We start from the raw sequence: 23766 nt of genomic DNA, 5'->3' as shown, positions 1-23766 counted from the left end.
AAAATGTTTTAACATAAACTTTGTCTCAGCAACTTTAGTGTGCGCTTGAGTTTTTTACCTTCATTTTACTTTTGCAGCTGTCATTTAAATAAACGGCTGCACTGACAGCCTTTAACCCTTACCAGCTTATTATTATGACTTTATGTTACCTATTTTCTCCCTCCCCTGGGGTGAGATGTAACATAAGTGGGGGCTTGTCCGGGATCTTTATAGGGTATACATGGCTGTTTGCGTTGCAGTTTGTATATTTGGCGGCTGCGCAGGGGTGCTGACATGTCCTTGTTGGGGTACTGTTTGTGCCACGTATGCATACATGTAAAGGGGTGAAAACCATGACGACTGGCTTTAGTCTTGAGCATTTCATTGCTCATCCATCCTTGTCTCTGTTAAATACGTGCCGAAAGTGCGATCTGGAGCAAATTGCTATTGATTTTGGCGTGTTATTTTCAAAACCTATTATATTAGCAGGCTCTTAAGGATCTCTTGGTGGGTGATCTGATGAGAATGGGCGTGGTTTGTCTGCCTGTCACTGAGGTGACTGTGTTGTCCGCAGACGGCGCCTCGGGGAGAGGTGGCCCCGAGCGTGACAGCGGCGGCCCGCACATGGGTGACCGTGTGCACGCGGAGACATCTTCCGTGCTAGAGAGCGATAAGAGGCTAGAACGGGGAAAACCATACTTCAGCCTCCCACGCTACGACCCGCTCTCTCCAGGCAGCGGAGGGTCGCAGGATGAGGCGCGACTGAAAGTCTGGCTTGCCCATCTGCAACTTCACGCTCAGGAAAGGGCGCAAACCCGACAGATGAAGCTGGAGATTAAGCGACTGGAGATTGAGGCTGAGACAGCTGTCAGGATCTGTCAGCTGGAGTTGGAGGCGAAGGCTCAGCTTCCAGTAATCTCAGTTGACACCGCAAACCCTCCCCTCCTTGGATCCTCCACCAGTCTGCTTGACTTAAGTAAGCTAATTCCACTTGTGCCCGTTTTTCGGGAGAGTGAAGTGGAGTCGTATTTTGCGTCTTTTGTGCGCATTGCTGGCACGTTAAATTGGCCCTGTGATGTTTGGCCATTACTGCTCCAGTGTAAAAGGTGTGGAAAAGCTCAAGAGGTTGTGGCGTCGCTCCCTCTTAAAGACAGTTTAAATTATGATAAGGTTAAATCATCTGTTTTACAGGCCTGTGGATTAGTGCCTGAAGCCTACCGCCAGAAGTTCCGACAGCAGAAAAAATCTTTGTCTCAAACTCATGTGGAGTTTGATCGGGAAAAGTGTGTTTTCTTTTGGACCGCTGGTGCACGGCATCCAAAGTGGATGACTATGGATGTCTTGTGACTATGACGTCATACTTCGTGGAACTGGCATGAAGTACACTCCACGGCCGGTATATAGAGTCCATTTGAGGTCTGAATTAATATCTGGCATTTTCCCTATGGCTGTTTGTCATGCATTGCCCATGAAAGGGGTAGCTATTTTACTGGGAAACGATGTAGCCGGCGGTAAAATTGTGCCGCATCTCGAAATCTTACAAAACCCCTTGCAAATTTTCATGGCCATAATGTACCAAACAAAACTGAGCGCAAGTTGTACCCAGCTTGTGCTGTGACGCGAGCGCAGTCCCGTAAAAATGCAGACATTGACCTCTGTGACAGCATTCTCATGTCAACCTTTTCAGGAGATGAACACTCTCAGAACAGAGATAATTCTGTTTGTCTCCCTCCAGCACAGGTAGAAGCTCCCGTGGATAATTCATCTGATTTGGAGCGTTCAAAGCCCGTGCTCCCCATTACACGCACGCTGTGCGCCGAGCAGAGAGCTGATCCAACCCTGCGCACATGTTTCTCCATGGTGGTGAGTGATGAGCAACTTGCCAAAGACAAGTCCGGTTATTTTCTAGATAATGACGTTTTTATGAGGAAGTGGTCTCCCTCTGCTGCTGAACCTGCACCCTGGCAAACTGTAAACCAAATCGTTGTGCCTTTAAATTATCGTGCGCAAGTACTATCATTGGCACACGAAAGCCAGTGGTCCGATCATCTTGGGGTGACAAAAACCTATCGACTTCTATTAAAACATTTTTTCTGGCCTGGTGTTAAACAGGATGTCGTACGCTTTTGTCTAAGTTGCCATTTTCTGTCAGATGGCTGGAAAGCCAAACCACAAAATCCCTCCTGCGCAGTCACAACCAATTCCCATAATTGAAAATCCTTTTGATGGCGTCGTTGTGGACTGCGTTGGCCCATTGCCTCGCACCCAAAACGGTAACATGTTTGGAGTTGTACAAGTGTTTGATGCGATTCCTCATTGATGTGGTTTTCCAGATCCTCTGGCTTAAAAATCTGCCAAACCACCTGTGATCATCCCTGAAGGAATACACAGAAAGGTGAACAACTGCCATTGACTAAATGTGTGAACGGGACTGAGTAATTCCCCAAACTTTCGTGTTTTAAATAGAAAGTGCCTGCTGGTCCCAATAAGCTGAAACCCCTTTGAGTGACGTCACATTCACTTGCAGTTCTCTTAAGAAGTCAATGCTTACTATCACACAACTACTAATTTTTCTCAGCCTGAGCAACTTATTTAGAAACATGCCTTACTTGTTTTAAACATACTAAGTAAACATTACTTTAATTCTACTCTGTTAATTTGTAAATGCATTTTTGTCCGGTTCAAAGTTACCATGCAGTAAACTGACAAACACAGTAGCAAACAAGTAGTAAATATAATAAGAATAAACGCCTGATCAAAATAAAAATGCGTCATGTAAATACGCCCTTCAAAATACTTTGCCCCGATCAGACTCATTAGGATCAAAATTTCTTTCCGATCGAGAGAGGTGGGTTATGCAGATTGTTGATCCGACTTCTCTGCATTAATTTCATGTCCTCTCAAGGTCAAATAGGACAAATCAAACTTCCTTTCTTTGTTGTTTAACTATGGAGTCCTGAAAATTCTGCTGAAAAAGGTTATTATGAAATAAGTCATTCTGAAAAACAGCAACATAAAATAAAAACAAAGATACTTTGGAAAACATTGATTTTGAAATCCGAGCTTCTGAAAAAAGACAGACTTACAATATGATTCAACATGATTAAAATGAATATTTTAAAATGCTGTTTTAAAATAATGAACAGGTTTTTAAACCAAAATGAAATATCTGGAATAATGGCTAATTTAAAATCAATTTGCAGGTTTTTCACAATTTCATGATCTTTCTATATATTTATGAGAGATTTATTGGTTGTGTATTTTCACTAGGTCATATTTATTTATTTAATTATGCGCAGTTCAGGACTCCATATAAAACAGTTGGTCTAATCTCTCTGTGCCCCAATCTCCAGGCAATCTAAGGGCAGTTGTGACCAAGGCTACAATTGGGTACTTTAACACTAGAACGCCCAGGATTTTTCACTCCCCCTGCAGCGTCCAGAGCACAGCCAAATGGCTGGGTGGCTCGAAATGACTAATTCAACAGCCTTCAATTAGCCACCTTTCATTTGTAAATGCAGCACCAACTACCCGATCATCTGGATGAAGACATGTCCTAGCTAACCACATTCTTTACTCTGATCAGGGTGGGGGAGGTTTTTCTGCTTCAAAAGAGCCTCCAAGCTTTGACAAACTTTGACTCCCAGTGTGTCAACTGAAAAACCAAGATGCCTTATTTTTACTACCCTGAGCAGACATTGAAAATGATCCTGGAGCAAGTCAACCCATTTGACTCTGAGGGAGAAGAGATAGTCCTTTAGCAGGACTCAGACTGATATTTTTTTGATAAGATTTCATGAACATCTTGTTCTCATTTGCTGATTCTAGCAGTTGTCTATCCATTTATTTTCTGTGCCTGCTCATCTTGGTCAGGATCACAGGGGTCTGCTGGAGCACATCCCAGCTAGTCACAAGCAACTGGGGAGGGGTACACCCTGGATGGGTCACCAGTCCATTGCAGGGCCACATAGATAAATAACCAGGCACACTCACATACACACCTATGAGAAATTTAGTCATTTAATTTAACCACATGTTTCTTGGACTGGGGAGGCAAAGGAGGCCTATTTGACATGTTTTGGAATTTATAGTTTCAACTAGAATTCAACAAAAAACAAAAAAAATTAAAATAAACAAGTGAAAACAACATATATCTTTACATTGCTGAAGGTTTTCCTTGCTCAGATCTCAGAAATCAGATCACAGATGAGGAGATTTCATTGCCATCAGAAAATAGAGGACGACAGAGAGGAGACACACTGTGCCAACAGAAAAAGCAAAAGATGGCATGATGTGGCATTCAGAGAAGGTTGGGAGGCCTCTCCATCACAGCCCAATTGAATGTTACACTGCTGAGGAAGAGCCAACTGCTTTGGTCAGAAGTACGGTGTCTACTCGCTTACAGAGTTTCCTGTGTTTCCTCACTCTGAACATCCTTCAGACTATTCGGGACTGTGTTGTTCAGCATGAACGTCAGACAGAAGATGACAGCTGGTTCATGGCCCTCCCTGAACTAATGGGGTTCATTGCCATCCTCCTTGTGAGGGGGGGATAAAACTTCCATCCATGCAAAACGCAAGATTGAAGATGGTTGGCGAAAATGGGAAATCCACTGATCTAAAAAAACTATGGTCAGAAACCACTTCAAAGATATCGTGCGGCATTTACACTTTGATGTCAAGGGCACGCGCATGGAACAAGTTGGGACTGACAGGTTTCCTGCAATCTCCAATGTTTGTGGGTTTGTTGTTGCCAACTGCATCAAACTTTCAACCAGGCAAAATTCACTGGGAGCATCCAGAATCAGTAAAAAACCTTGCAAAGGTACATGAGGGAGCTGAGAAGGCGAAAAAGGACTACCGTGTTTGGTGACAAGCTCCCATACCTGGCAAAAGGAAACGGGCAATATGCCAGATGAATAGTCAGTACAAGAACAATGCCAGAGTGCGCTATGTTGATTGCTACAAGTATACCATGTGGCAAATGCAGAAAGGAGATTTTGGGGCAGTACCAAGTATGCGCAGACAAGTATTGGGTTGAAGATATGACTTTGACCAGATGATTTCTTTGCTTGAACTTTTCAGTATTATGTCGGTAAAGAAGTGTCTCTTGTGCATGAACGATAAATCTCAGCCAAAAAAGAAAACCCAAACTGTGGTGACCTCTTACTAGAAGTGACAGAGGTGAGGGGAAATAGTGAAAACTTGCACAGCCACTTGGCTTGTCCTTTTTGCATGCCAAAAGAACAACCAATGGCTGTGCTGTTCATGTGCAAACTATGTTGAAGGCTGCTCTTTGGGCATGTAAATTTTAACTAATCCAGCCACTTGGCTGTCCCTTGGACATTGTAGGTAGAAAAGCCAAATGGCTGCCCTACGGACGTTCTAGTGTTAAATGGTAAATGGCGAATATTTGTTTAGTTTCAGTACCTTTTTTATTTTTAATCATGTCTATATTTTACTCTTATTTTTTCCTTTCTTTATATAATGTAAAAGGTTCAGAAAAATAAGTATCAAAAATGAGTCACAAATGGGTGATGTCATTACTCAAAATGAATGAACAAAGATGACATATGATGTCATATGATGTCATATCTGATATGTCAGTGTCTGGCATCAGATGATGATGATCATCTGATGATGTCAGATGACTTCATCTTGTCAGAAACTGAGGTATTATGACATCTTTTATATTTAAATGACACATTAAGATGTCATTTGAAGTCGTTCCATTGTCATTCCATTGTCTACATATAGACGGTCGATTGAATCTATGAATGAAGGTGGGTAGCAAGCATGACGGAAATACAGACTGAACACAGGGTGCCGTCATCAAGAAAAAGGGGAACGTTTTACATTTCGAGCTCTCTAGGAAGTACAAGTGAGAGCCCGAAATTAAGTCCACGTAAAAAGAAAAAAGTAAGGCGCAAAAGGAGAGCTGTACCAAAAGTGGCTTGGACAGAAAAAGATGTTTCTACTACGGAAACGGATGACAGTGTTATCCAACAGACAGTAGAGAAACACAAGCCCCAAAAGAAAGGCACAGCTTTCAAAGAAACAGCCGTGGACAAGAATGAGTCAAGTGTAAGCAGCGGTTCAAAGTACGACCAAATAAGGGAGGAAGAACTTTGTCAAATCATAAAAAGGAGCAAAGTTCTTCTAGAAAAGCTGCTGGAGGATTTAATTAATTTAATTCTTCAAAAAGAAAGAATGTCCTTCCTTGACTCAAACTTCAGAACCCACCACAAGTGGCTCTTTGACAGACTTTGGAAGGAAGCAGAGGAGATTCACTGGCACATCACTGAGGACAAGTTTAAAGGCTTGCATTGGGTACTTTACTCAGACTTGTGCAATCTTCAGCTTCAACTTCAAGTTTTCTGTACAACCCTTTTGGAAAGAAAAGATCCTGTCTTTGGAGATTTTGTGGCCCTGCGTTTCCGACGTTACATGGTAAAAATGCCAAGTCCTTGGAAACAGATCAAAAGCAAGGTCGCAAAACCCCCTAGAGTCAGTTCAAGGCAAAGGACTTCTTCACACAGAGTCTCCCGGGAAAAAGTGACTCTAAGAAAGGTGACTGTGAAAAATCCAGAAACACCTAAAGTTGAGGACTTCCCCACGCATGATCTTGGGATACAGGTTGATGAGCAGCAGGAAAAGAATGAAGAGAAATGCGAATTACTGCTGAACCAGTTTCTGACAAAAATCATTCCTATGGTTTTTTTCAGAGCACACACCGACTGTTCCCAAGAAAACTTCACAGCTTTGTACCAAAAATTACATGACAGGCTGTGGGAACTCTGTAAAAGTTACAATTTCAAAACCAAAACAGTCAATATTGACAGACTGTGTAAAAAAGCAATGAAGGAGCTGAGAAAAAGGGTATGTCAGCCAGAATACTTTCTGCTGAAAGGATTTAATTTACAAGATCCGGTTTCAGAGGAAGTATTTCTCCACGTCTTTGAAAAACACATGTTAACGGAAGACTCTAAAGTGGTCAAGTTCTTCTGCTCAGTGGCAAAGTTTCTTGCGAGGCCTTTCCGTCAAACAGTGTTTGATCCAGAGGGATGCTTGCTGTAAAAGCATTTCCACACCTTAGTAGTAGGAACGTTTTCAAATTAGGGTATTATAGGGTTACATTAGTTATAGGCTTATAAAAAAAATTAGTTGTAGGTTAATTGGAAAAAAAGAACTAAGTTTCAACAGAAACTTTGATTCTATGAAACTATGAAAAGGTTAGAAACTATAAAGGGTTAGAAACTGTAGGAACATAAACTCTATGTTGTTAAAGAGGGGGTTGGGTTGTAGGTTAAATTAGTTTTAAGTTAATTGAAAAAAGAAAAATGTTTTAACATAAACTTTGTCTCAGCAACTTTAGTGTGCGCTTGAGTTTTTTACCTTCATTTTACTTTTGCAGCTGTCATTTAAATAAACGGCTGCACTGACAGCCTTTAACCCTTACCAGCTTATTATTATGACTTTATGTTACCTATTTTCTCCCTCCCCTGGGGTGAGATGTAACATAAGTGGGGGCTTGTCCGGGATCTTTATAGGGTATACATGGCTGTTTGCGTTGCAGTTTGTATATTTGGCGGCTGCGCAGGGGTGCTGACATGTCCTTGTTGGGGTACTGTTTGTGCCACGTATGCATACATGTAAAGGGGTGAAAACCATGACGACTGGCTTTAGTCTTGAGCATTTCATTGCTCATCCATCCTTGTCTCTGTTAAATACGTGCCGAAAGTGCGATCTGGAGCAAATTGCTATTGATTTTGGCGTGTTATTTTCAAAACCTATTATATTAGCAGGCTCTTAAGGATCTCTTGGTGGGTGATCTGATGAGAATGGGCGTGGTTTGTCTGCCTGTCACTGAGGTGACTGTGTTGTCCGCAGACGGCGCCTCGGGGAGAGGTGGCCCCGAGCGTGACAGCGGCGGCCCGCACATGGGTGACCGTGTGCACGCGGAGACATCTTCCGTGCTAGAGAGCGATAAGAGGCTAGAACGGGGAAAACCATACTTCAGCCTCCCACGCTACGACCCGCTCTCTCCAGGCAGCGGAGGGTCGCAGGATGAGGCGCGACTGAAAGTCTGGCTTGCCCATCTGCAACTTCACGCTCAGGAAAGGGCGCAAACCCGACAGATGAAGCTGGAGATTAAGCGACTGGAGATTGAGGCTGAGACAGCTGTCAGGATCTGTCAGCTGGAGTTGGAGGCGAAGGCTCAGCTTCCAGTAATCTCAGTTGACACCGCAAACCCTCCCCTCCTTGGATCCTCCACCAGTCTGCTTGACTTAAGTAAGCTAATTCCACTTGTGCCCGTTTTTCGGGAGAGTGAAGTGGAGTCGTATTTTGCGTCTTTTGTGCGCATTGCTGGCACGTTAAATTGGCCCTGTGATGTTTGGCCATTACTGCTCCAGTGTAAAAGGTGTGGAAAAGCTCAAGAGGTTGTGGCGTCGCTCCCTCTTAAAGACAGTTTAAATTATGATAAGGTTAAATCATCTGTTTTACAGGCCTGTGGATTAGTGCCTGAAGCCTACCGCCAGAAGTTCCGACAGCAGAAAAAATCTTTGTCTCAAACTCATGTGGAGTTTGATCGGGAAAAGTGTGTTTTCTTTTGGATCGCTGGTGCACGGCATCCAAAGTGGATGACTATGGATGTCTTGTGACTATGACGTCATACTTCGTGGAACTGGCATGAAGTACACTCCACGGCCGGTATATAGAGTCCATTTGAGGTCTGAATTAATATCTGGCATTTTCCCTATGGCTGTTTGTCATGCATTGCCCATGAAAGGGGTAGCTATTTTACTGGGAAACGATGTAGCCGGCGGTAAAATTGTGCCGCATCTCGAAATCTTACAAAACCCCTTGCAAATTTTCATGGCCATAATGTACCAAACAAAACTGAGCGCAAGTTGTACCCAGCTTGTGCTGTGACGCGAGCGCAGTCCCGTAAAAATGCAGATATTGACCTCTGTGACAGCATTCTCATGTCAACCTTTTCAGGAGATGAACACTCTCAGAACAGAGATAATTCTGTTTGTCTCCCTCCAGCACAGGTAGAAGCTCCCGTGGATAATTCATCTGATTTGGAGCGTTCAAAGCCCGTGCTCCCCATTACACGCACGCTGTGCGCCGAGCAGAGAGCTGATCCAACCCTACGCACATGTTTCTCCATGGTGGTGAGTGATGAGCAACTTGCCAAAGACAAGTCCGGTTATTTTCTGGATAATGACGTTCTTATGAGGAAGTGGTCTCCCTCTGCTGCTGAACCTGCACCCTGGCAAACTGTAAACCAAATCGTTGTGCCTTTAAATTATCGTGCGCAAGTACTATCATTGGCACACGAAAGCCAGTGGTCCGATCATCTTGGGGTGACAAAAACCTATCGACTTCTATTAAAACATTTTTTCTGGCCTGGTGTTAAACAGGATGTCGTACGCTTTTGTCTAAGTTGCCATTTTCTGTCAGATGGCTGGAAAGCCAAACCACAAAATCCCTCCTGCGCAGTCACAACCAATTCCCATAATTGAAAATCCTTTTGATGGCGTCGTTGTGGACTGCGTTGGCCCATTGCCTCGCACCCAAAACGGTAACATGTTTGGAGTTGTACAAGTGTTTGATGCGATTCCTCATTGATGTGGTTTTCCAGATCCTCTAGCTTAAAAATCTCTGCCAAACCACCTGTGATCATCCCTGAAGGAATACACAGAAAGGTGAACAACTGCCATTGACTAAATGTGTGAACGGGACTGAGTAATTCCCCAAACTTTCGTGTTTTAAATAGAAAGTGCCTGCTGGTCCCAATAAGCTGAAACCCCTTTGAGTGACGTCACATTCACTTGCAGTTCTCTTAAGAAGTCAATGCTTACTATCACACAACTACTAATTTTTCTCAGCCTGAGCAACTTATTTAGAAACATGCCTTACTTGTTTTAAACATACTAAGTAAACATTACTTTAATTCTACTCTGTTAATTTGTAAATGCATTTTTGTCCGGTTCAAAGTTACCATGCAGTAAACTGACAAACACAGTAGCAAACAAGTAGTAAATATAATAGGAATAAACGCCTGATCAAAATAAAAATGCGTCATGTAAATACGCCCTTCAAAATACTTTGCCCCGATCAGACTCATTAGGATCAAAATTTCTTTCCGATCGAGAGAGGTGGGTTATGCAGATTGTTGATCCAACTTCTCTGCATTAATTTCATGTCCTCTCAAGGTCAAATAGGACAAATCAAACTTCCTTTCTTTGTTGTTTAACTATGGAGTCCTGAAAATTCTGCTGAAAAAGGTTATTATGAAATAAGTCATTCTGAAAAACAGCAACATAAAATAAAAACAAAGATACTTTGGAAAACATTGATTTTGAAATCCGAGCTTCTGAAAAAAGACAGACTTACAATATGATTCAACATGATTAAAATGAATATTTTAAAATGCTGTTTTAAAATAATGAACAGGTTTTTAAACCAAAATGAAATATCTGGAATAATGGCTAATTTAAAATCAGTGTGCAGGTTTTTCACAATTTCATGATCTTTCTATATATTTATGAGAGATTTATTGGTTGTGTATTTTCACTAGGTCATATTTATTTATTTAATTATGCGCAGTTCAGGACTCCATATAAAACAGTTGGTCTAATCTCTCTGTGCCCCAATCTCCAGGCAATCTAAGGGCAGTTGTGACCAAGGCTACAATTGGGTACTTTAAATGGTAAATGGCGAATATTTGTTTAGTTTCAGTACCTTTTTTATTTTTAATCATGTCTATATTTTACTCTTATTTTTTCCTTTCTTTATATAATGTAAAAGGTTCAGAAAAATAAGTATCAAAAATGAGTCACAAATGGGTGATGTCATTACTCAAAATGAATGAACAAAGATGACATATGATGTCATATGATGTCATATCTGATATGTCAGTGTCTGGCATCAGATGATGATGATCATCTGATGATGTCAGATGACTTCATCTTGTCAGAAACTGAGGTATTATGACATCTTTTATATTTAAATGACACATTAAGATGTCATTTGAAGTCGTTCCATTGTCATTCCATTGTCTACATATAGACGGTCGATTGAATCTATGACTGAAGGTGGGTAGCAAGCATGACGGAAATACAGACTGAACACAGGGTGCCGTCATCAAGAAAAAGGGGAACGTTTTACATTTCGAGCTCTCTAGGAAGTACAAGTGAGAGCCCGAAATTAAGTCCACGTAAAAAGAAAAAAGTAAGGCGCAAAAGGAGAGCTGTACCAAAAGTGGCTTGGACAGAAAAAGATGTTTCTACTACGGAAACGGATGACAGTGTTATCCAACAGACAGTAGAGAAACACAAGCCCCAAAAGAAAGGCACAGCTTTCAAAGAAACAGCCGTGGACAAGAATGAGTCAAGTGTAAGCAGCGGTTCAAAGTACGACCAAATAAGGGAGGAAGAACTTTGTCAAATCATAAAAAGGAGCAAAGTTCTTCTAGAAAAGCTGCTGGAGGATTTAATTAATTTAATTCTTCAAAAAGAAAGAATGTCCTTCCTTGACTCAAACTTCAGAACCCACCACAAGTGGCTCTTTGACAGACTTTGGAAGGAAGCAGAGGAGATTCACTGGCACATCACTGAGGACAAGTTTAAAGGCTTGCATTGGGTACTTTACTCAGACTTGTGCAATCTTCAGCTTCAACTTCAAGTTTTCTGTACAACCCTTTTGGAAAGAAAAGATCCTGTCTTTGGAGATTTTGTGGCCCTGCGTTTCCGACGTTACATGGTAAAAATGCCAAGTCCTTGGAAACAGATCAAAAGCAAGGTCGCAAAACCCCCTAGAGTCAGTTCAAGGCAAAGGACTTCTTCACACAGAGTCTCCCGGGAAAAAGTGACTCTAAGAAAGGTGACTGTGAAAAATCCAGAAACACCTAAAGTTGAGGACTTCCCCACGCATGATCTTGGGATACAGGTTGATGAGCAGCAGGAAAAGAATGAAGAGAAATGCGAATTACTGCTGAACCAGTTTCTGACAAAAATCATTCCTATGGTTTTTTTCAGAGCACACACCGACTGTTCCCAAGAAAACTTCACAGCTTTGTACCAAAAATTACATGACAGGCTGTGGGAACTCTGTAAAAGTTACAATTTCAAAACCAAAACAGTCAATATTGACAGACTGTGTAAAAAAGCAATGAAGGAGCTGAGAAAAAGGGTATGTCAGCCAGAATACTTTCTGCTGAAAGGATTTAATTTACAAGATCCGGTTTCAGAGGAAGTATTTCTCCACGTCTTTGAAAAACACATGTTAACGGAAGACTCTAAAGTGGTCAAGTTCTTCTGCTCAGTGGCAAAGTTTCTTGCGAGGCCTTTCCGTCAAACAGTGTTTGATCCAGAGGGATGCTTGCTGTAAAAGCATTTCCACACCTTAGTAGTAGGAACGTTTTCAAATTAGGGTATTATAGGGTTACATTAGTTATAGGCTTATAAAAAAAATTAGTTGTAGGTTAATTGGAAAAAAAGAACTAAGTTTCAACAGAAACTTTGATTCTATGAAACTATGAAAAGGTTAGAAACTATAGGAACATAAACTCTATGTTGTTAAAGAGGGGGTTGGGTTGTAGGTTAAATTAGTTTTAAGTTAATTGAAAAAAGAAAAATGTTTTAACATAAACTTTGTCTCAGCAACTTTAGTGTGCGCTTGAGTTTTTTACCTTCATTTTACTTTTGCAGCTGTCATTTAAATAAATGGCTGCACTGACAGCCTTTAACCCTTACCAGCTTATTATTATGACTTTATGTTACCTATTTTCTCCCTCCCCTGGGGTGAGATGTAACATAAGTGGGGGCTTGTCCGGGATCTTTATAGGGTATACATGGCTGTTTGCGTTGCAGTTTGTATATTTGGCGGCTGCGCAGGGGTGCTGACATGTCCTTGTTGGGGTACTGTTTGTGCCACGTATGCATACATGTAAACATGTATGCATACATGACGACTGGCTTTAGTCTTGAGCATTTCATTGCTCATCCATCCTTGTCTCTGTTAAATACGTGCCGAAAGTGCGATCTGGAGCAAATTGCCAGTGATTTTGGCTATTCATTTTCAAAACCTTTCATCAAGCAGGCTCTTAAGGATCTCTTGGTGGGTGATCTGATAAGAATGGGCGTGGTTTGTCTGCCTGTCACTGAGGTGCGTTTGTTGTCCGCAGACGGCGCCTCGGGGAAAGGTGGCCCCGAGCGTGACAGCGGCGGCCCGCGCATGGGTGACCGTGTGCACGCGGAGACATCTCCCGTGCTAGAGAGCGATAAGAGGCTAAAACGGGGAAAACCATACTTCAGCCTCCCACGCTACGATCTGCCCTCTCCAGGCAGTGGTGGGTCGCGGGATGAGGCGCGACTGAAAGTCCGGCTCGCCCATCTGCAACTTCACGCTCAGGAAATGGCGCAAATCCGCCAGATGAACCTGGAAATTAAGCTACTGGAGATTGAGGCTGAGACAGCTGTCAGGATCAGTCAGCTGGAGTTGGAGGCGAAGGCTCAGCTTCCAGTAATCTCAGTTGACACCGCAAACCCTCCCCTCCTTGGATCCTCCACCAGTCTGCTTGACTTAAGTAAGCTAATTCCACTTGTGCCCGTTTTTCGGGAGAGTGAAGTGGAGTCGTATTTTGCGTCTTTTGTGCGCATTGCTGGCACGTTAAATTGGCCCTGTGATGTTTGGCCATTACTGCTCCAGTGTAAAAGGTGTGGAAAAGCTCAAGAGGTTGTGGCGTCGCTCCCTCTTAAAGACAGTTTAAATTATGATAAGGTTAAATCATCTGTTTAACAGGCCTGTGGATTAGTGCCTGAAGCCTACCGCCAGAAGTTCCGACAGCAGAAAAAATCTTTGTCTCAAACTCATGTGGAGTTTGCTCGGTAAAAGTGTGTTCTTTTGGACCGCTGGTGCACGGCATCCAAAGTGGATGACTATGGATGACTTGTGACTATGACGTCATACTTCGTGGAACTGGCATGAAGTACACTCCACGGCCGGTATATAGAGTCCATTTGAGGTCTGAATTAATATCTGGCATTTTCCCTATGGCTGTTTGTCATGCATTGCCCATGAAAGGGGTAGCTATTTTACTGGGAAACGATGTAGCCGGCGGTAAAATTGTGCCGCATCTCGAAATCTTACAAAACCCCTTGCAAATTTTCATGGCCATGATGTACCAAACAAAACTGAGCGCAAGTTGTACCCAGCTTGTGCTGTGACGCGAGCGCAGTCCCGTAAAAATGCAGACATTGACCTCTGTGACAGCATTCTCATGTCAACCTTTTTAGGAGATGAACACTCTCAGAACAGAGATAATTCTGTTTGTCTTCCTCCATCTCAGGTAGTAGCTCCCGCGGATAATTCATCTGATTTGGAGCGTTCAAAGCCCGTGCTCCCCATTACACGCACGCTGTGTGCCGAGCAGAGAGCTGATCCAACCCTGCGCACATTATTCTCCATGTTGGTGAGTGATAAGCAACTTGCCAAAGACAAGTCAGGTTATATTCTGGATAACGACGTTCTTATGAGGAAATGGTCTCCCGCTGCTGCTGAACCTGCACCCTGGCAAACTGTAAACCAAACCGTTGTGCCTTTAAATTATCGCGCGCAAGTACTATCATTGACACAAAAGCAAGTGGTCCGGTCATCTTGGTGTGACAAAAACCTATTGACTTCTGTTAAAACATTTTTTCTGGCCTGGTGTTAAACAAGATGTCGTACGCTTTTGTCTAAGTTGCCATGTCTGTCAGATAGCTGGAAAGCCAAACCACAAAATCCCTCCTGCGCAATTACAACCAATTCCCATTATTGAAAATCCTTTTGATCGCGTCGTTGTGGACTGCATTGGCCCATTGCCTCGCACCCAAAACGGTAACCACTTCCTGCTCACCATAATGTGCGCAGCCACACGTTTTCCTGAGGCTGTACCGCTGCAAAAAATAACCACTCGTTCTGTCATTAAAGCACTTACCAAGTTCTTCTCTACTTTTGGTTTACCTAAAATCTTTCAAACAGATTAAGCCGGTAAGGGTTAAAGGCTGTCAGTGCAGCCGTTTATTTAAATGACAGCTGCAAAAGTAAAACGAAGATAACAAACTCAAATGCTCAGGCACTAATGCAATATATAACAAAACCAACGTGGAACTTAAACTAGATGGACGTCACCAAGATACAAAGCATAAAGCATAATGTAAAAACAAAGATCACAAGGAGAGGGTAAAACTAGGCCATTTCCTCAGGCTCTAATGCCAAGTCCAACAACAGGGGCCAGCTGATTAAACAGATTCCTCCCAGGAATTCAGCTGCCCCTGGAACAGGGGATGCTTGAGGCTTTTATGCTTGCCGCCCACCCTGGTGATTGGAGGAGGGAAGGAGGCCGTTAATCATCTCCTGCAGGAGGTGAAGTCAACTGGTGTGGTGGAGGCTTCTGCAAAGGACACACACCCACACACAAACAAACACAACACACACACATATACACACCAAAAGGCCTGGGGCCGTAACATCCCTCCCCTTAAGTTTCAAACCCACAATCTAAGGGTTTGTAACCAGAACCACCAAACAAATTCAAGTGTGTGTATGTGACATTACCAAAAGATGGAAAACCGGAATCACCCGGACCTGGACAGTGCGTCTGCTAATAGGTTCTCTGTACCTTTTTTGTGATGGATTTGAAGGTTGTAGTCCCGCACCAACAAAGCCCAACGCATGAGACGCTGGTTGTGATTGTACATAAGAGATAGAAAAACAAGTGGTTTATGGTCAGTGCGAACAACAACTGGCAGAGAACTAGATCCAACATACACATCAAAGTGTTGAAGTGAGAGCAACAACGCCAAAGTCTCCTGTTCTATAGTGGAATAGTTTTGCTGCTGTTTGTTAAACTTTTTCGAAAAGTAACAGACCGGATGTTCAACGCCATCTGCATCCTCCTGCAGAAGAACTGCGCCAAACACCCTTTTGGCTGGCATCGACTTCCAGCACAAAAGGCAGCGAGGAATCTGGTAGAGCTAGAACAGGTGCATGACATAATAAAGACTTCACTCTGTCAAAAGCATGCTGGCATTCGGGGCTCCAAGAAAATCTTACCTTTGGACTCACCAAATTGGGAAGGGGGGCAGGCGACAGTTGAAAAATTACTACAAAAGTTCCTGTAGTATCTTACCATACCAAGGAACCAACGCAAGTCACGACGGGTGGTAGGAGTAGGGAAGCTTAAAATTGCTTCAACCTTTGTTTCCAAGGGTTCGAACTTTCCCCTGCCCTACTTGTCTCCTCAGATAAGTCATCGTAGCCTGTCCAAATTCGCATTTTGCTGGGTTTAATGTGAGTGATGCGTTTTCCAAACGGGAAAATACTGTGTGCAGCATCTCAACATGCACCTCCCAGGTTGAGAAGTAGACGACTACGTCATCATGATAGGCACTGCAATTTTGGAGACCAGCAAGGACAATATTCATCAAACGCTGAAAAGTGGCTGGCGCGTTACACAAACCAAATGGCATAACTGTATATTGTATGAACGTGTCAGGAGTAACGAAGGCTGAAATTTCTGAGGCACGCTCTGTCAAAGGGACTTGCCAATATCCTTTCAGAAGATCAAGCTTAGTTACAAAGTTCACATTGCCAATATTGTCAATACAGTCATCCATCCTAGGAAGAGGATAGGAATCGAGAACTGTGACCGAGTTGACTTTTCTGAAATCTGTGATGAACCGAGAGGTTCAATCAGGTTTCTTTTCAACCAAACATGGAGAGCTCCAGGGACTGACACTAGGCTTAGCAAGACCATTTGTCACTAAATAGTCAGTTTCCCGTTTCATAAGAGTTCTCTTTTCAGGATCAACACGGTACAGATGTTGTTTTATTGGTTTATTTGTTTTCACGGTAATATCGTGTTTAAGAACTGTAGTTGAAGTTGGCACATCACTAAAAAGGCATGTGTATTGTGAAACACAGGCCAAAACGTCATGTTTCTGGGCCTCCTCCAGATGGTCAAGTTTGGCTGGAAGCTCTTGGAGCATCTCAGAGTTAGGCAGTCTAGCACAGCAAAGAGGTGAATGAGAAATGCGCAGACCGTCATCCTCCTCAGGTTCTTCAGGCTTATCTGGCTGTACAGTTACTGCTGCAGAAACCTGTGGAGTCGGGGTCACAGTGGGCTCTGAAACTTCACGCGAGTGATATGGCTTCAACATGTGACAAATGCGAGCTTTACGCTGCTTGTCAGAACTGCCCAGGAGGTAATAGTTATTTTTCAACACTTGTTGTACTTCAAGTCGACCATTATACTTGTCAGACAAAGATGAACCCAAAACCGGAAGTAAAGGAAGCGCCTTGTCACCTGGTTGAAACTCCCGCTTCACAGTGACACGGTCATGTCTTTGTTTCATTTTAAGTTGGGAGAGGACCAAACACTCAAAGGCGAGTTTGTTGGCACAGCATAACCGATCAATAAACTCACAAACGTTGACATGCACACTTTTTCTTTTGTCCTCCACTGGATACAGTACTTTTTCTTTTAGAGCTCGAAGTGGACCTCTGGGATTGTGGCCAAAAACTAATTCAGCAGGGCTGAATCCAAGTGACTCTTGAACAGACTCACATGAAGCAAACAAAACAAAAGGGGCTCCCTCAACCCAATTTTTCTTTAACTCTAAACAAAATTTCCGAAGCATGGCTTTTAGAGTTTGATGCCAACGCTCTAGTGCGCCCTAAGACTCCGGGTGGTACGCACTAGATGTTTGATTTATTTATTTATTTAAGTGTCATGCACTAATGTGCCCAGCCCACACGGGCTTATATGACACTGAAAGACAAAATACATAATACATAAAGATACATGCCCATCACAAAAATCCAATAACCCCCCTCATCAGATTTAGGTCGAGGTTTTGGATGACCTGTTTAAACAAACCAGATTTTAAATTGGTTCCATAACCCTCCTGTTATGTTCATTTGTGAGGAACAGAGATGATGTTCCTGGGTCAATTTGACCCAATGCATGTTTTATTAATTAAAAAATGTCTGAACCCATGAAAATCCAAACAAGCAGTATGAATATATAATTACTAACTCCATAACCAATTATTCTTTCAAAAACTTAGTGAAATGGTGTTACTTACCTCTAACAGGAAGTGGTTCAATTATTAGATAATTCACTCGTTTTTCTTAACCCTCCTGTTATGTTACGGGTCAAATTGACCCGTTTTAAAGTTTGAACATCTAGGAAAAATAGTTAAAAGTATTTTTTCAGCATCAAACTTCTTCTGCTTGCCTTAATTAGCGTAATCAACATATATTATGAAAATGGTTCATCTCCCGTGTATGCAACCCCCCCCCCCCCCCGCATGTTTATATAACATAGATACTGCTTGGGTCAATTTGACCCGGTAGTCAAACTGGAGGTACAAGGATGTCTTATTATTTTTTAGTTTTCCTTTATTTGCAGCTGTGAGTCATATTTCAACCCAATCACACACATAGACACACACACACACACACACACAAACACACACACACAGGTGCATAGTTGTTATGACTTTTGACAGGAACCATTTATGTTCTCGCGGGAAACTCAACCCACATTGAGTGGACACTCAACAGGGGAGGGGCAAAAGATATAAAAGATTCTCTGCATGGGAGTCCTTCCAACATTACACTCTGTCAGGCAGACCTTTACAAAATGAGCAACCAAAGCAGAACGATGACAGTCCAGGATGGTCTGATAGTCATCACTGATCATGATCAGAAGAAGACTATCTTAAGCTAAATTCTGATTCTAATGATTCTGATTTTGAACCAGATGAGGGAATTGCTATTCCTGTTCCTCCAAGCAAGGCATATGGAAGCAATTCTGTAGCATTAATAAAAAGCAAAGTCAAAACCAGAAATGCTTTTTCATTTTCAAAATGAAGCTGCATTTTTTGACTCAAAAATATAATGAAAAAGCAATCCACCAAAATGCTTTTTCTTTTCCTTCCTCAACACAGCTTATTCTGTCACTTAAATAAAATTAAAATGGTATTTGACATTTCATTTTCAAGACGTTCTCTTGTAAATGTGTAGCATAATTCATTTAGAAATGTTTAATTTGACGTTTAAAATAGATTAATAGAAATGCTTTTTAATTTTCAAAATGAAGCTGCATTTTTTGACTCAAAATTTAAAAGAAAAAGCAATATACCAAAGTGCTTTATCATTTTATACTTCAACCCAGCTTTTTCTGTCACTTAATTAAAATGATAAAGAAAATGGTATTTGACATTTCATTTTAAAAAAGGTCCAAGGTAAATGTGTAGCAAAATTCATTTAGAAATGTCTAATTTGACAATTAAAATGGATTAACAGAAATGCTTTTTAATTTTCAAAATGTAAGTGCATCAAATGACTCAAAATTCAAATGAAAAAGCAATATTTCAAAATGCTTTTTCATCTTATAATTAAAACCGCTTATTCTGTGTCATAATTAAAACGAAAATGCAAAGAGGGGATTGCATTTGCATTTTAACATCCACCCTGGGAAACTTGTAGCAATATTCATTTCTTAAAAGCATTAGCAGAGGGGAGGCGGGGCGATGACGTCACTGCTTTCTCCGTGTGTACGGCCGCTGACACACACACACGCACCAGGAGCAGACTGTGTTAGCGGCAGAGAAGACGGCTTTGAGTTGGTTGTGAACTTCTGATGAGTTTACACAGCTTCTCAGGACTACATAGCAGCATGTCCGCCTTCTGCGGTCTTCCTCCTGACGCACCGCGGACAAGCTTTTGTCTTCGGACCGCCAGCTGCCTTCGCAAGCGGAGCGCGAAGCTCCCGACGATCGCTGAAGGCGGAAATGCTGCTGCGATCTGAGAAACCTTCATATTATAACGATCCAGCCGGACCATCACTTTAGTGGGGTAGCGAAAGCCAACTGCTCATGAAGAGGTTTTAATGGAGAGCTGTCCGTGCCCCATACACCGCACGACCCCGGACAGTCTCAGATTGCAAGAAACGTAGAGAGAGGCAATAGTAGCTTTTAAGCGACAAGCCTGTTTATTCCAGCACACATACAGCCCAAACAGCATGGAGGGTCACTTCAGCTTCCAGCCCTCTGACTCAAGGTTTCACCTAAGCTCCCCACTTCCCATGAGCCTTAGGGGCTGAAGGCAGGGCTAACCCCCAGGTCGCTACACTGCCCCCACCTAAGAGGGTTAGTGTCCCCACAACCCTCATATAACTGCAGAATTGAACAACACAACACAATTAGCAAAACACAGGAACACACTGGCTGGAGACTCCTTCGCACAATCCTGGGTTTCGACCGCCACCGTGTACAGTCCTCCTCTTAACTGGCTGGGTTAGCACATCTGCAACTGACACAGTTCCATGCAAGCATGTGCCCAGCCAGGAGAACCAGTCCCCGCCTCTGTGGAAGCACCACCATCAGGGTGCACGTCACCATGGGGGAGTAGACTCTCTCCAAGTGAAGAGCTGCACACCAGCAGCAGAAGGTCCACAGGCATCCCAGGCTATCGTCTTCATCACTACGGCTGCTGTAGGGTCTGCTTCGTCAAACCCTCCTCCCCAAAGCGAAGCTCTGCTGTCCGCGCTGACAGGTCTCGCAGCTCCGCAGGTGGGAGGTCCAGCAGTGTAGCGCCCTCTAACGCCAGGCCTGGGTGTGTGAGAAGTCCCCTTCGGCGTCTAGCCCTCATTGCTGGTCGCCAGGTTGACCTGAGCCAGGTGTGGTTCCAGCGTTGTTGAGCCATTGCGTCGTGAAGGTTCAGCTGGGCTGCGCACCGTCATCACAGTCTGGTCCAGATAGTCTAGCGCTGGCGTCGGGCAAGGCCAGGCTGCAGATGACGGTGGGTGCTCGATCCATCAAGGAGTTGATGTTGCCTTCTCTCCTCCCTTCTCCCGAACTGCCTCCAGAATGGCGTCCGTCCCCGCGGCGTAGCTCTCCATGGTGTGGCTCTCTGTGGAGTAGCAGTGGCTGAGGATCCCACTTCTGACACCAATGTAACGATCCAGCCGGACCATCACTTTAGTGGGGTAGCGAAAGCCAACTGCTCATGAAGAGGTTTTAATGGAGAGCTGTCCGTGCCCCATACACCGCACGACCCCGGACAGTCTCAGATTGCAAGAAACGTAGAGAGAGGCAATAGTAGCTTTTAAGCGACAAGCCTGTTTATTCCAGCACACATACAGCCCAAACAGCATGGAGGGTCACTTCAGCTTCCAGCCCTCTGACTCAAGGTTTCACCTAAGCTCCCCACTTCCCATGAGCCTTAGGGGCTGAAGGCGGGGCTAACCCCCGGGTCGCTACAATATGAATTTGTGTTTCCAGTGGTGTCCGGAACAAAATAAACACTGATGGAATTCCCACATATTTACACATTTATTTGCAGCTTCGCGCTGAATTTGCTGTTTGATGACAGCTGGAGCCCCATCAACAGATAGCAGATTTCTCCATGCTAAACGTTGCTGGTTGGACCAAAAACACTCACTCAGCGCGGATCTGCAGGAGACTATCTTCATAATGTGCTTTTATTACTGTCATGATTATTATTAAGGGCCTGCTCTGCTCGATCATATGTTTTTAAATCCGTGCGGTCAGACGATGCTGAAGAAGTTGGGTTGCGATTCACAGCTTCTGATTCGCGAGGGAGCTAAAGGAACATTCTGCTGCATTTCTCGCATTAAGATCCAGGAATCCAGGTTTGAGCAGTCCAGGTCCAGCGGTTTGTGAACAGGACCCGGTTTTAGGTGATCTCAATGCGAACACAGACACACCAGGTCTCTCAGCGACAGCGGCCGTACACACGGAGAAAGCAGTGACGTCATCGCCCCGCCTCCCCTCTGCTAATGCTTTTAAGAAATGAATATTGCTACAAGTTTCCCAGGGTGGATGTTAAAATGCAAATGCGATCCCCTCTTTGCATTTTCGTTTTAATTATGACACAGAATAAGCGGTTTTAAGTATAAAATGAAAAAGCATTTTGAAATATTGCTTTTTCATTTGAATTTTGAGTCATTTAATGCAGCTTCATTTTGAAAATTAAAAAGCATTTCTGTTAATCCATTTTAATTGTCAAATTGGACATTTCTAAATGAATTTTGCTACACATTTACCGTGGACCTTTTTTAAAATGAAACGTCAAATACCATTTTCTTTATCATTTTAATTAAGTGACAGAAAAAGCTGTGTTGAGGAAGGAAATGAAAAAGCATTTTGAAGTATTGCTTTTTCTTTTAAATTTTGAGTCATTTGATGCAGCTTCATTTTGAACATTAAAAAGCATTTCTATTAATCCATTTTAAATGTCAAATTAGACATTTCTAAATGAATTATGCTACACATTTACCAGAGAACGTCTTGAAAATGAAATGTCAAATACGATTTTCATTATCATTTTAATTAAGTGACAGAATAAGCTGTGTTGAGGAAGGAAAAGAAAAAGCATTTTGGTGGATTAATTTTTCATTTTATTTTTGAGTCAAAAAATGCAGCTTCATTTTGAAAATGAAAAAGCATTTCTGGTTTTGACTTTGCTTTTTATTAATGCTACAGAATTGCTTCCATAAAGGCATTCATATCAAAGAATGGTGAAAGACAGGGCACACTAGGATGGCAGTGACTCATGTGACCATGTCAATTCATTTCAATTCAATTTTATTTGTGTTGCCCAAATTCACAACAACAATCGTCTCGATGGGCTTCGTATCGGTAATTGAAAATGTAAAACATAAAATCAAAAGGATCATGACTACATAGAATTCAATAAGAAAAAACTAAATTGAACTAACTAAACAAACTAAACTAAACGGTCATCCCTTCCCTTAGATTCTGGAAAAAACTAAGAAACCTCAGGGGTGTACACATGAAGGAGGGATACTCCCCCAGTATGGACTGGCGATGTACCAGAACTCATAAAGAGGAAATAGTTTATCTAACCCTACAACTACATATGTAAAGTCCAGCTTCATCCAGATGGAGTTGGGGGGACGGCCAGGGGCGCGAGTCGAGCCGGAGACAGGATCTAGGTCAAGACAAGCATGACCCGTGCGAAATGTGCAAAATTAATTTTCACAAAGCACAGTGTGATGACTGGTCACTCTTGTGTTGTGTAGATGTACACACACGCACACACAACTTCATATTGCGATTGCTCTTCTGTTGCATGGTGATTTTGTATTTTCTTCGTTCACAGTGCATGTCTGTAAAACAAAATTTCAAAATTAAGTTTCAATGTTATGTAAAACTATTGTATTTTATATGTTAGTCTTTCAAAAGTAATACAGTAGTGAAAAATTCAAAAACAGTTAGAACGTGTATATTTTTAATATTTTTTAATTATGTTACCTATTTTGTCCCTCCCTTGGGGAGGGATGTAACATAGTAAATATAATTCGAATAAACGCCTGATCAAAAAAAAAATGTCATGTAAATACGGCCCTTCAAAATACTCTGCCCCGATCAGACTCATTAGAATCAAAATTTCTTTCCGATCGAGAGAGGTGGGTTATGCAGATTGTTGATCCGACTTCTCTGCATTAATTTCAAGTCTTCTCAAGGTCAAATAGGACAAATCAAACTTCCTTTCTTTTTTGTTTAACTATGGAGTCCTGAAAATTCTGCTGAAATAGGTTATTATGAAATAAGTCATTCTGAAAAACAGCAACATAAAATAAAAACAAAGATAATTTGGAAAACATTGATTTTGAAATCAGAGCTTCTGAAAAAAGACAGACTTATAATATTGTGTAACATGATTAAAATTAATATTTTAA

The 23766-nt window shown here is 42.4% G+C and overlaps 1 protein-coding gene across 4 annotated transcripts in view; it reads right to left on the bottom strand.

Annotated features, from left to right (window-relative positions):
- cntnap2 (contactin associated protein like 2) overlaps positions 1-23766 on the bottom strand; it is a 364810-nt gene that overhangs the window by 112968 nt on the left and 228076 nt on the right. The gene's annotated exons all lie outside the window — the stretch shown is intronic.

The sequence above is a fragment of the Oryzias latipes genome, chromosome 20 (genome assembly GCF_002234675.1).
Source record: "Oryzias latipes chromosome 20, ASM223467v1".
Taxonomy (NCBI): domain Eukaryota; kingdom Metazoa; phylum Chordata; class Actinopteri; order Beloniformes; family Adrianichthyidae; genus Oryzias; species Oryzias latipes.
The sequence above is the reverse complement of the archived record's forward strand: the minus strand, read 5'-3'. Positions and strand labels throughout refer to the sequence as shown.